Genomic DNA, 12973 nt, shown 5'->3' with positions numbered 1-12973 from the left:
GGACTGGCCAGGCTCGACACAGCCAAGTCTGGGAGCAGAGGACACTGAGTGAGGGATCCCCCGGTGTCACCCTCACTGGCCTGTGGCTCTTCTGACACCACAAGAGAGGTCCAGGAGCTGACCTTGGGTCCTAATGGGGGACACCTTCCTGGCAGCAAGCTGGCAGGGTGGTGTGGTGGTCAATGTACTGGGCTCTGTGTCTCCGCCCCTACCTGCTGTGTGACGGTGGGCGAGACACCTAACCTCTCTGTGCCTCTGTGTCTTCAATGGCAAACAGGGGCACTAGCAGCCCCCACATGCGGGCACAGTGGCCTGAAGGATAAAGGCAAGGGCTGCACGAGACCTACAGCAAAAGCTCTGAGCAGGGAGAGCAGGGAGCTGCCCAGGGAGTTCTACCACCATCTCCCCTCTGGCCGCCAAGGAAACCGAGGCTCATGGTGAGCTGGCCCAGGTCTCTTGGACTCAGGGTCCTTCGCATCCCCAAGATCAGAGGGCTGCCACCAGGGAAGGAGCTGGCCCCTAGACACCGCCCAGGAAGCACACAGGGAAGGATGCCCTGGGGACTTCAGTATGTTATTGCAAAAAAACATTTATTGCTATTTGAACCCTGCTTTCATGCCTCCATTTCCCAGAAAATGAGCCACGGGAGACACCAGGAGAGGCAGGAGACCATCCTCCTTGCACAAAACCCACTCTCTCGGATGCTGTCCTCAGCGAGGGTGGCTGGGGCCAACCAGGGGGCCCACCCGCAGAGTGGCAGAGGAGGCAGATTGACCCTGCAGACATTGAGCTCTGTGGCGAAGGTCCTGGCCTTCCGGTAGAAGAAGAGCGACTACTCGCGGTCCAGGAGGAAGTTGTGGGTGATGGTGCCCGGCCACGTGTAGGTCTTCAGCTGTGCCCTTCTTGTTGCCCAGGTCCACGGCGGCCGCCAGTACCAGCTGGTAGTACCCAGCTGCATCAAACCGTTCCTGAAGGGGACAGGCAATGCTCAGCAAAAGGGGGACTCGGAGCCTGTCTTCCCAGAGGCTGCTCCCATCTCCAGGTCATTCCACATGTCCAGCTAATGCTGGCTCACCCCATGAGCCCCGAAGCCTGTGACACTGCTGTGGTCTCAGCTGCAGGAGGTGGGGACAACCCTGAAACCCCTGGAAGCCTTCCTGACTATCCCTATGCTCCACTCACCCCAAGCCTCTTGCCCCAGTCCCACCCTCTCTGCAGTCAGTGGCTGCTTTCCCCATGGGCTAAGGTCAGGGCAGATCCTGCCTGCTGTGAGAGTTCCATGCAGGACCCGTGGCTCCAAGCCACAGCAGGGGCACAGCGTTGAGTGACCCAGGCTCGCCTCTGGCCCCTGTCCATGCTGACCATTTCTAGGCCCTCCACGGGCCAGGTACAAAACCGTCTCACAGGTGTCCTCCCTGGCAATGTTCCCTGAAATATTGACGGAGTGTGACTCCCCAGACATCCACTCCCATTTTCAATGCATCTTTGGCTCAAACTCACCATCCCTGGGTTGGGATGCTGTCTCCCAGACCTCCACCTTGACCCTCCCATCTTCCCGCCGGCTTCTCCCCAGGCGCCTCCTCCACATGGGGGACACCCAAGGGACAGGGACCTCTCTAAGAACCTGGCCTGGCCTGTCCCTCTTCAAGACGGCTCCCAGGGCCAAGGACAAAGTCCAAGATGCAGCAGTCCATTCCCTCACTGCCCTGCCCCACACACGGAGCAGGGGCGTGAGAAGGCCCCGAGTCACCGCCGCTGCTCATCCAATGCCCCCCGGCCCAGCCGAACACTGGACTCTGTGCTGGGTGCATGGCTGAGCCTAATGTCCTTGCTCCCAGTCTGAGGGACCTGGGACTGAACACTGACCACAAAGATGGCCCGGGCTGTGGCAGAGGGAAGCCCAGGAGCCTGTGGGGGGCCCATGAGGCCCCTGATTCAGCCAGGGGTGGGAGGCAAGGGCATCCTGAAGGGGGGTGGAGGCATCCCAACTAAACAGGAAGCAGCCAGCCAAAGCATATATGTCTCTGCGTGTGCCTGTGCATGTTTGTGTGCCTGTGCATGTGTACCTGTGTATGTGGTTGTGCACCTGTGCCTGTGTCTGTGTGCATTTGCGTGTGCATTTCCATGTGCCTGTAGTGTGTGCAGCAGCTAGTGAGTGGCAGGCTGAGCCAGGACACACCTAATCCACCCTATTCCAGGGCTCACTCTCACGTGGAGACTAAAGGGGACCCCATTCTAGAGGCAATCGGCAAGGATACCCATTTACCCCTGCCTCTCCACGAGCCTTCCAGGCCCCATCCAGCGCAGCTTTCTCTCCCACTCCTCTGGGCCCCGGGTCCAGAGCCTCCTGTACAAGGAGGAGGGTGTGGCCTTGGAAAGACAGCCGCCCTTGGGGAATTCCGAGGGGGCCTCCCTGTGGGAAGCTGGCCTGGGCTGACAGCACCGTCATGATGAGGCCCAGAGGGCTGTGCACGAGAAGGAGGTGAAGGAGGCCTCTGCCCCTCGACCCCAACCATGGACTTTGGCCTCTCAGGTACTACTTGGCTGTTTACTTCCTCCTGGGCAGGCGGAGTGGGCGGCAGGCTTGACCAAGAGAGATACAGGGCCACTTCTAGGAGGCCCGTCCCTTGGTCCCAGACGAGCCCGTGAGCGGTGAGCAGCGTCCCTCTGGGCCTGACCCCTGGCACCTCCCTGTCTGACTGGGATTTGGGAGGCCACAGGGACCGCTTCTGACCACCAGGTGTCGCCAGCATTGGGCGGGGGCCTCCCGGGCAGCCCCAGGCCTGTGGTGAGGGATACGGGGCGGGGTCCTAGGGCTGCCCCAGCTCCTCATGTTGTTCTAAGGCCCCCAAGATCTCGGTCCCTGGACTGGAGCGCTCTGGCTCCTCAGCCCATAAGGAGCACGGACACAGTGCCAGTGTGATGCGGAGGAGGAGCGGGTGCCTGCTGGGCAGTGGGGGGAGACACCCCAGGTCTGAGTCTGCCAGTCCCAGCTCTCCACCCCTGCAGGGCTGGGGGCAGAGGGAGCACAGCACCTCTCCTCGAGACAGACCTGACCCAGCAAGGTCTCAGCCTGGCTGGCTGGGGCCCCGCCCCACTGCACCTGCCGTGAGCTGGGGTTCCCTTGTCTGTGAACCCGATGGTAAGACACCGGTCCCACCCGACCCTTCCTGGGTGATACGAAGATTCAAGGTGTCTTGGGACTCCAGGAAGGAGTTGCTCAGTGCAGACTGGCACCCTGGGCAGGCTTCCTAGAGGAGGCACTGGGATTTGGGTTGGATCTTGCAACGTGGATTCAATGTGAGGATGATGCCATCCTCCAAAGTCTTTCTCCTGACCCTGTTTTCTTTGTTAAATGTAACTTGACACTTGGCTGTCAAGACTCAGTTTGGTGTCACCTCCTCCAGGAGGGTCCCCCTGACTACAAACCCCCTTCTTTACCCAGAAGCTACCATTGCCCGCTCATGTGTCAGCCTCCCTGGTTGAGACTGAGTTCTTGAGGGTGGGGCCTGGCCAGCTTGGGAGCTGGGTTGTATCTGCTAAGCTTGCTGGCTCCTCTAGCTGGGTGCAGAGCTCCAGGGAAGCCACTGGGCCATTCCTAAGGAAGGCTGGAACCCAGACCCCTGGGGTCTGGGTGGGGATCCCACTCCAAGGTGGCCGGGAACACCCAGAGCCCTGCCCCTCTCCACCCACCTTCAGCCCTGTCTCTCCCCACCAACCTTCAGCCAACCTTCAGGTCGTAGACGATGATGTCACCGAGTACCAGGTACACCTTCACGGAGTAGAGGGTCTCCTCGTCGAACTCCAGCGGCGAGTTGCAGAGCTACAGGGCCTTGAGGTAGAAGTGCTCCGCCAGCTTGCCATGGCCCAGCCAGTGGTGCAGGGCGACCAGCCGGTAGTAGGCCACGCGCTCGTTCAGCCGGTCCCCTGGGGTGTAGGCCAAAGGGGCAGGTGTGAGGACGTGGCTCCCTGGGGCAGTCAGGCACAGGCCCCTCATGCGCAAGTATGCAGACCCCGGGCAGCTCCTGGCTTGCCTCCAGGCACCTGCGGTCACCTGGGCAGCTCTGGCCAGTCCCTTCTGGGTTCCCAGACTCACTTTCCCATCTGTAAAGCAGAACTAATAAGGCCTGCCCCTGTCTACTGTGAGGCTTTGGCAAAGTCAGGCTTGGATGGCCCAGCTCTGTTCCTACACATAGCCACCTGCCTTTGCTCACTGGTTTTAACCAGGGGAGCCCAAAACCCATGCAGCCCAGGTGCTCCCGGGCACCCCGGTTCCATGCAACCCACAGACGTGACATCCGACTCCTGGGTGTGTCACGATCAGAGCCCCTTACCTTGGGGAGTCACTGCGTGCCTGAGCTCCAGGTCCCCCCACAGTTGCACAAACCCAGCTAGGCTGTCTCTGATGTCCTCCCCTTTGCAGGGCGAGTGCCGTGGAGCCTGCATTCAATGCATTCCCACACAGCTGCACACCTACTCTGTACTGGGCCCCAGGGCACAAGGCGCTGGGACATGCAGCCTGCCCAGGCTTCCCTGTCTCTGGAGGAGGACAGACGACCTGGCACAGCACCAGGGGATGCCCGGCCTTAAGGGGCAGGCTGCTGGAAGGGGAACTGGGATTTCATCAGCCAGAGAGTTGTGTGGTTGATGAGGGTGGAAAGGGCACAAGACAAAGGGAATGTGCCACTCAGCCTGGCACATACAGGGACCGAGATGCCTGGCATGTCTGGAAGGCAGAGGGCACACTGGGCGGCCCTTGTGATCAGCAGCGGGAAGAGACAGAGGAAGCAGAGCTCAGCCAGGCAGGGAGCTCTTCGCTACGTGAGAGACCTCGGGCTGTGCCCCACGGCCAGACAGGGAAGCCAGCTGGGCAGATCTGCCTGCCTGGACAGGAGACCGGGAAAATCCAGCAGCTGTTTCAGCTCCTTCCCTGCAGACATGGAGGCTCGGCTCTGGCAAAGTGTGGGTCCTGGGAGGGCGGGCGCTCAGGGGACTTACCCAGAGTGATGCTGACAGCTAGGGCCATGTGGGCAAATTCCAAGCCCTCCTGGGGCTCCTCCAGCATTTCCAGCAGTGCCACCGGCTTGTTGCACAGCTGCGGCTCACCTTGCGGTTGCCCGTAGTCACTACCAGGGGCAGGACCCGGTCCTACCACATAGGCAGGTGGGGTCAGGCTTCCCGCAGCACCCACCTTGCCCAGCGCCCTCCTCAGAGCTCAAACATGTGCTTGGAGCTTCCCACGCCCCAGTTACCCCTGCACCTCCGCAGAGCTCTGTGCTCTGGGATAACGCACGGTTCAGACACCCAAGTTGGGGGCTGAAGAGTCATCTGAGGCCCATCCAGCTACACCTGGCAACTTCAGACCAGCCTCTCCCACCAGGGCACCGGGGGTCTGACTGGGGGGAGCCAGCACTCTGCTCTAAAAACACCACATTTCTCTGTGCCCAGAGCTGAGCCACACCGTGAGCTCAGAGGAAGGGAGAAGCTGTCCCCGTTTCAGGGTGCATGCAGGTCTGGGCCCTGGCCCTAGGTCTCCCACTGACATGCTGTGTGTCCTTTGACACGTCTCTGTGACTCTCTGAGCCTCAGCTTCCTCATCTGGAAGATGGGGACAGGACTTCCCGCTCATGGTTGCTTGAGATCATCAGGTGCAAAGGGTAGAGCCACTGTCATGTCCAGACCCGAGCGTTTGTCCTGGGCAGGGGCACGGTCAATATCATTCCCGGTGAGATCACTAGGCAAGGGTAGGGCCATAGTCATGTCCAGGCCCCAAGCGTTCGTCCCGGGCACGGGCACTGTCAATATCATTCCCGGTGAGGCCACTGGGAAACTAAGCATGTGCATGGGTGGCCCTGCCTCCAGGTGGGAGGTGTCTGCCCTCCAGGTGCTCCCCCTGAAGCCCAACCCCATCACCCCACAGGCCAGCTCACCTGGTAGAAGGACACAGCTTTCTCCTGCTCCCAGGCCCCATTGAAGAAGATGTCTCCAGTTGCCTCAAACAGCTCCACCCCAGGTTGGAGTCGCCTGTGTACAGGACCACATTCTGTGCCACCTGAAAGGAGGCAGAAGTTCCCTCAAGACCCACACCTGGTAAGGTGGCCACACCCACCTTCACCAGCCTCCTTCCTCTCACACACTGCAGGTACGCCTGAGCATTTTTCAGACCTGTGCATTAGGGCTGCCTCACCACTGGCTTGAGGACAATGAACTGACGCACCCGAGTGCCAGGAGGTGACTAAGCAGCTGCAGCCCAGGAGCCCGACACCTGTGAATCCTACCACCAGGGCTAGCCCTAGCCCACCCTCCTGCACTCAAACAGTCTCCGTGGCCCCCAGATTGCTGGGAACCCATCCCCTGGTTCCTTTCTGCGTTGCCACATCCCTGCTGCAGCTCAGGGCCACACATCAACAGTGTTTGTGGGTGGGCCTGGTCCCCTCTTGGCCATGAGCTCTTGATCCTTCGCCTCAACTCAAGGAGGTATACAGCAGGTGCTCAATAATGAAAGCTTCACCAGGCTCGTGGGCTTCATAATTTGTTCCAGATCACACTGTGTTTGGGAAAGCCTCTGAAAACAGCCGCTATGATAGGTTCATTTTGTAAGGAGATGTACCACGTGTCGCTTGGAGCAAGTTCTTCTGTGTGTTAACTGAGTGGTCCCATTCTTTGAGCGTGTGCTGTATACCAGCAGGTGCTAGGCACTGTGAGGGGCCACACCTCTGCCCTCAGGAAGAAGATGCTGGCCACTGGGGATGATGTGAGGGAACCAGTTGGAGGGAGGGAAAAGGCACACAACAGGTGCTCAGAAGTGGCTTAGGAATGAGTAGATGGATGGATGAATGGATGAGCAGATGTATAGACACATGGATGGATGGATGGGTGTGTGGATAGATGAATGCTTGGATGGATGGATGGATGTGTGGATGGATGGGTGGATAGATGAATGCTTGGATGGATGGATGGATGTGTGGATGGATGGGTGGGTGCATGGTTGGAATGATGTGTGTATGTCTGTGGGTGAGTAGATAATGTATGGATGGGTGGAGGGTAGATGATGTATGTACATATGGATGGATAGATGGTGGATAGATGAATGTATGGATAAACAAATGGACAGACATGAACAGAGGGATGGATTAATAGATTGGGTGGATGGATGAATGATGCATGGATGGAAGAATAGGTGAGTGGATGGATGGGTGAAAGGATGGATGATGGAAGGATGGATGGATGTTGGATGGATGTATGAATAGATGGGTGGATGGATGATGGATGGATGGAAGGATGAACAGGTGAATGGATAGATGATGGAAGAATGGTTGGATGAATGGATGGACAGACGAACAGGTGGACGGATGGTGGCTGGATGGATGTTAAAAGAATGTGTGAATGATGAATGGACGGATGGATGAATGGATGGATGATGGATGGATGAATGGAAAGATGAACAGGTGAATGGATGGATGGATGATGGATGAATGGAAGGATGAGCAGGCGAGTGGATGAATGATGGGAGGATGGATGGATGATGGATGGAAGAATGAACAGTTGAATGGATGGATGATGGAAGGATGGATGAACAGGTGAATGGATGGATGATAAAAGGATGGATGATGAATGGATGGAAGATGGTTGGATGGATAGAAGGATGAACAGCTGAATGGATGGCTAATGGAAAGATGGTTGGAAGGATGGATGGATGGATGGACAAACAGGTGAATGGATGGATGAAGAGATGAACAGATGAAGGATGGATGATGGATGGATAGAAGGATAAAGTTGGATAGATGATGGAAAGATGGATGGATGGACAGGTGAATGGATGGAAGATAAAAGGACGGAGGGATGGATGGAGGGAGGGATGGATGGGTGGGTGGAAAGACGAACAGGTGAATGGATGGATGATGGAAAGATGGATGGATGGAAGGACCCACAGGTGTATGTGAAGATGATGGAAGAATGGATGGATGTATGAACAGGTAAACAGATAGATGATGGAAGGATGAATGGATGGGTGGATGGACAGGTGAATGGATGGATAGACGGGTGAATAGATGGATGATAAAAGAGTGGATGAATGATGCATGGATGGAAGAATAGGTGAGTGGATGGATGGGTGAAAAGATGGATGATGGATGGATGGATGTTGGATGGATGTATGAATAGATGGGTGGATGGATGATGGATGGATGGAAGGATGAACAGGTGAATGGATAGATGATGGAAGAATGGTTGGATGAATGGATGGACAGACGAACAGGTGGATGGATGATGGCTGAATGGGTGAATGATGAATGGACGGATGGATGGATGGATGGATGATGGATGGATGAATGGAAAGATGAACAGGTGAATGGATGGATGGATGATGGATGAATGGAAGGATGAGCAGGCGAGTGGATGAATGATGGAAGGATGGATGGATGATGGAAGGAAGAATGAACAGTTGAATGGATGGATGATGGAAGGATGGATGAACAGGTGAATGGATGGATGGGTGAATGGATGGATGATAAAAGGATGGATGATGAATGGATGGAAGATGGTTGGATGGATAGAAGGATGAACAGCTGAATGGATGGCTAATGGAAAGATGGTTGGAAGGATGGATGGATGGATGGACAAACAGGTGAATGGATGGATGAACAGATGAAGGATGGATGGATGATGGATGGATAGAAGGATAAAGTTGGATAGATGACGGAAAGATGGATGGATGGACGAACAGGTGAATGGATGGAAGATAAAAGGACGGAGGGATGGATGGAGGGAGGATGGATGGGTGGGTGGAAAGACGAACAGGTGAATGGATGGATGATGGAAAGATGGATGGATGGAAGGACCCACAGGTGTATGTGAAGATGATGGAAGAATGGATGGATGTATGAACAGGTAAACAGATAGATGATGGAAGGATGAATGGATGGGTGGATGGACAGGTGAATGGATGGATAGACGGGTGAATAGATGGATGATAAAAGAGTGGATGAATGATGCATGGATGAATGGATGATGGACGGATGGATGGAAGGATGAACAGGTAAATAGATGTTGGAAGGATGAATGGATGGATGGATGGATGGAGAGAGAGTGAACAGCACGGAGGCCCTCCTGCCTCCCTTGCCACTCACCTGGATGTACAGGTCCACCAGCTCGCTCTGCCGCAGGATGTAGTAGATCTTCCTTGCTTGCAGCCAGGCATGCACCATCTCTTTCTTCTGGAGGTCAATGAGAATCCCCAGACGTTGTTTGATGTAGTCCAGAGTGCATCTATAGGTCCTGGAATCAGACACAGGTGTCAGAACAAGGGCTCTCATCCTCCTGGAACCAGTCTTCCTCCTCCCGTGGGTCTGGTGACAGATGAATCTGGAATGTGGGGACTGGGAACGGCCCTCTTGTGTGTGCAGTGTTCTGCCCTTCCCAGGCTGCTGGGAGGGCCAGGGTGAACACACACGGCATGGAAAAGATGAAGGACATCCTTCTGAGGGAATCGAGCATCATGCTGCCCTGTGGCAGGAGGAGTGTGCTAGTCCATCTCCCCTGCCTCCCAGACATGGCCTGTGTCTTCTCCAGATGCACCAGGAGCCACTAGTGTTCAGAGGCTATCTAGGTCGATGGTTCTCAAGGTGTGCAGGCATCACAGTCACTCGGAGGCCTGTCTGTATAGCTTGCTGGCCCTGCCCCCAGAGCTTCCGGCTCCACAGACCTGGGGCAGGCCCCAGAACTCCCACTTGCCACAAGCTCCTAGGTGACATAGATGCTGCTCTGCTGGTCCAGGGACTACACTTTGAGAAACATGGCTCCAGCACACTGGCCCATTTTCCTTCTGTGAACCTGAGGCCAAGACTGGAGCCAGTCTCCCGGGTCCCCATGGAATCTGGCTCCTTCCCTGCTCTCTCGGTAAGTCTGACACTCGAGGGGGTATGACTGCAGCAATGTCACCGGGAGCTGTGAGTGGGGTGGCCAGGGCCATGGTTACCCCACCAGGTCAGGATGCTCGGGGGAAGCCGAGTGGGCCACATGGGACGTGAGACCTTGAAACCCTGCCCCAGGGAAGCAAGTGACACAACTGGCTCTGTCTTCTGTGGAGAGAAGCCACAGGTGGCTGCTGTGGTCACATTTAAGGGGACAGATGAAGGCCAGGAGTGAAGACACAGGGCAGGCAGAGGTCAGATGACAAAAGCCACCATAGTAGGAAGAACAGCCCAGAGTGCTCGTACTGCCTCTGCTTGGGTTGAGATGACCTTTGACCCAACAAGGGAGGCTCAAGCTGGGACTCACGGGCCAGCAGAAGCCCTGGGACGACCCCAGGCCCACCAGCTCAAAGCATCTGATGCCAAGGAACCAAATGATCAAAAGGGAAGGGGCTGATGGTGTCCTGGGCCAGCTTCCCTGTGCCCTCCTCCCTGCCCTGCACCCCTCAGCCCCCTTTCCCTGCTCCCCGCTGCCACCACTGCAAAGCCAGCCCTCACCGCTCGGTGCCCAGGGACAGGTAGAGCTGACTGATGGTCTCCAGGAACTGACCCCCAGCACTTTGTTGGTCACCTTGCGGGCCAGGGAGAGCTGGAACTCGTGGTAGAGGACACACTGGGCCTCGCTGGGCATGACGACGCTGTAGAAGTAGCACAGCCGCTGGACGGTCCACAGCTGGCCTGGGCAGAAGACAAAATGGAAGATGTCAGCCTCCCAGCATCGAAGCGAGGCTGGCTGGGCTCAGAGGCCCCTGCGCTGTGCTTGTCTCTTTCACACCTCTGTGAACCTGGGCCCCATAGGCGGGGAGCCTGAGCGCAGACAGGCCATGCACCTGTGCCAGGGCAGACGCCGAGCACACTGTGACATGGGCACAGCTTGGTGCAGATGCTCATGGTAGAGGCCGGCCTTCTTTACAACTCCCAGGGCCAAGGTCCTGGCCAGGCTCAGCCCCTGTACCAGGCCATCTATTTCTGCTTCACAAAGCCCCTCTGGCCAGGACCAGGGCCGCCTTCAGCCTGAGTTGATGAGGCCGGGGCACAAGTAGCCCCTGTCGCAGATGGAACCCTGAGAGAACAAAGCCAAGCGTCATGTCTGCCACACATGGCATCATGTTGGGGGAATGGGGTTCAAAGCCAGGCCCTGGTGTTCCCACACGTGCTTATCTCATGCAACCAGGCTCCAAAACCATAGGCTCACTGGCCTCTCCCAAAGCCACGGTGCTGGGAACAGTGGAAAGCTTCTGATTTTCTAGTGTCAGAAACATTCCGAAGATTAACACCGGAAACCAGGTACGCCGAATGGACATCTGTCACACACGCCACCCAACGACAGCTGAATACACAGTCCTCTCAAGCGCCCATGGGACATTCCCCATGACAGACCATGTGCCAGGCCACAAAACGAGCCTCAGTGAATGGAGAAGGACTGAGACCAAAGTAGAGGTGTTCTTCAGCTGTACTGGCACGATACTGGAAATCAAGAGTGAAGGAAACGTGGGAAATTCAAAAATATGTGAAAATTACACACTCCTAAACAACCAGTGAGTCAAAGAAGAAACCATCAGGGACACTGAAAACTAATTTGAATGCAAACAAATGCACAGCCCGGGCCAGCACGGTGGCTCCCGCCTGTCATCCCAGCACTGTGGGAGGCCGAGGCAGGAGGATTGTTTGAGTCCAGGAGTTTGAGATCAGCCTGGGAAAAATGGTGAAATCTCGTCTCTATAAAAAAAAATACAAAGATTAGCCGGGTGTGGTGGTGCACATCTGTAATTCCAGCTACTTGGGAAGCTGAGGCATGAGAATGGCTTGAACCTGGGTAGAAGTTGCAGTGAGCCAAGATTGCACCACTGCACCCCAGCCTGGGCAATGGAGCAAAACCTTAAGAAGAAAAAAAAAAAAGCACAGTGTATCAAAAACTCCAAGATGCAGCTAAGGCAGTGCTGAAAGGGAAATTTATAACTGTAAATGTCTACATTCAAAGAAAGAAGAAAAAAATCAAAAACCTAACCTTCCACCTTGAGAAACTAGAAAACGAACTAAACCCAAAGTGAATAAAAGAAAGAAAATAATAAACGTGAGAGTGGAAATGGGAAGTAAAAATACAGAGAATGGAAAAACAAGAGATAGTCAACAGAACCAAAAGTGGGTTTTTTGAAAATAACAAAATTGACAAGTCTTTCACCAGACTGACCAAGAAAAGAAAGATGGGACACAAATGACTCAAATCAGAGACTGAGCACCATGGCTCACGCCTGTCATCCAGCGCTTTGTGAGGCCGAGGTGGAAGGATCGCTGAGGCCAGCATTCAAGACCAGCCTGGGGGAACATGATGAGACCCCATCTCTAATAAAAATAAATAAATAAGCAATGACAAACCCGTTTCTAAAATCAGAAATGAAAGAGGAAACATTATTGCCGACCTGACAGAAATAAAAGGATTCCATGGAAACACTACGAACAATTGTACACCAACAAATCAGACCATCTAGACACAACAGCCAAACTCCTAGAAGGACACGAACTACCGAAAGTGACTCAAAAATGACTCCAAGTAAGCATGTGGGGTATCAACTCCACCCTCGGTCTCCTCGACCGTTCAGCGCAGGGTGGGGAGACAGGGACGCATGATCTCTATTCCCTGGCCTGCATTTCCAAGTCTGAATCCCCCAGCACCCTGGGGAGGGCCTCGTAGGAGGAGGTGCCACAGGCTATTGTGCCAGGAGCCACCGGAGGCTGCAGTGGGGGCTGGGGCGCTGGGCTCCTGGAGGGTCTCCTTCCAGTCAGAGAATGCCCCTGGGGAAGAAGCCTGGGTATGAACCCCCCACCCCTCCTTGGGCAGATGTGTGGGACCGGGGCCCCTTCACACGGTCCTTTCCAAAATCTAATCCCTCCTAGGGCCAGGAGTGGGTGCCAGGCCTGTGCTGGGAAATGGGCAGATTTGGCCACAGCCCCTGGGGCTCTGATCCAAGCCACAGGAGGCACCTCTGAGTGGTCTCACTGTG

General features: G+C 55.6%; 1 pseudogene; it reads right to left on the bottom strand.

Annotated features, from left to right (window-relative positions):
- Positions 1-569: 569 nt before the first annotated feature.
- LOC117063632 overlaps positions 570-12973 on the bottom strand; it is a 33749-nt pseudogene continuing 21345 nt past the window's right edge.

This window comes from Trachypithecus francoisi, unplaced genomic scaffold (genome assembly GCF_009764315.1).
Source record: "Trachypithecus francoisi isolate TF-2019V2 unplaced genomic scaffold, Tfra_2.0 Lachesis_group18, whole genome shotgun sequence".
Taxonomy (NCBI): domain Eukaryota; kingdom Metazoa; phylum Chordata; class Mammalia; order Primates; family Cercopithecidae; genus Trachypithecus; species Trachypithecus francoisi.
This window is presented reverse-complemented; position numbering and strand designations above follow the sequence as displayed.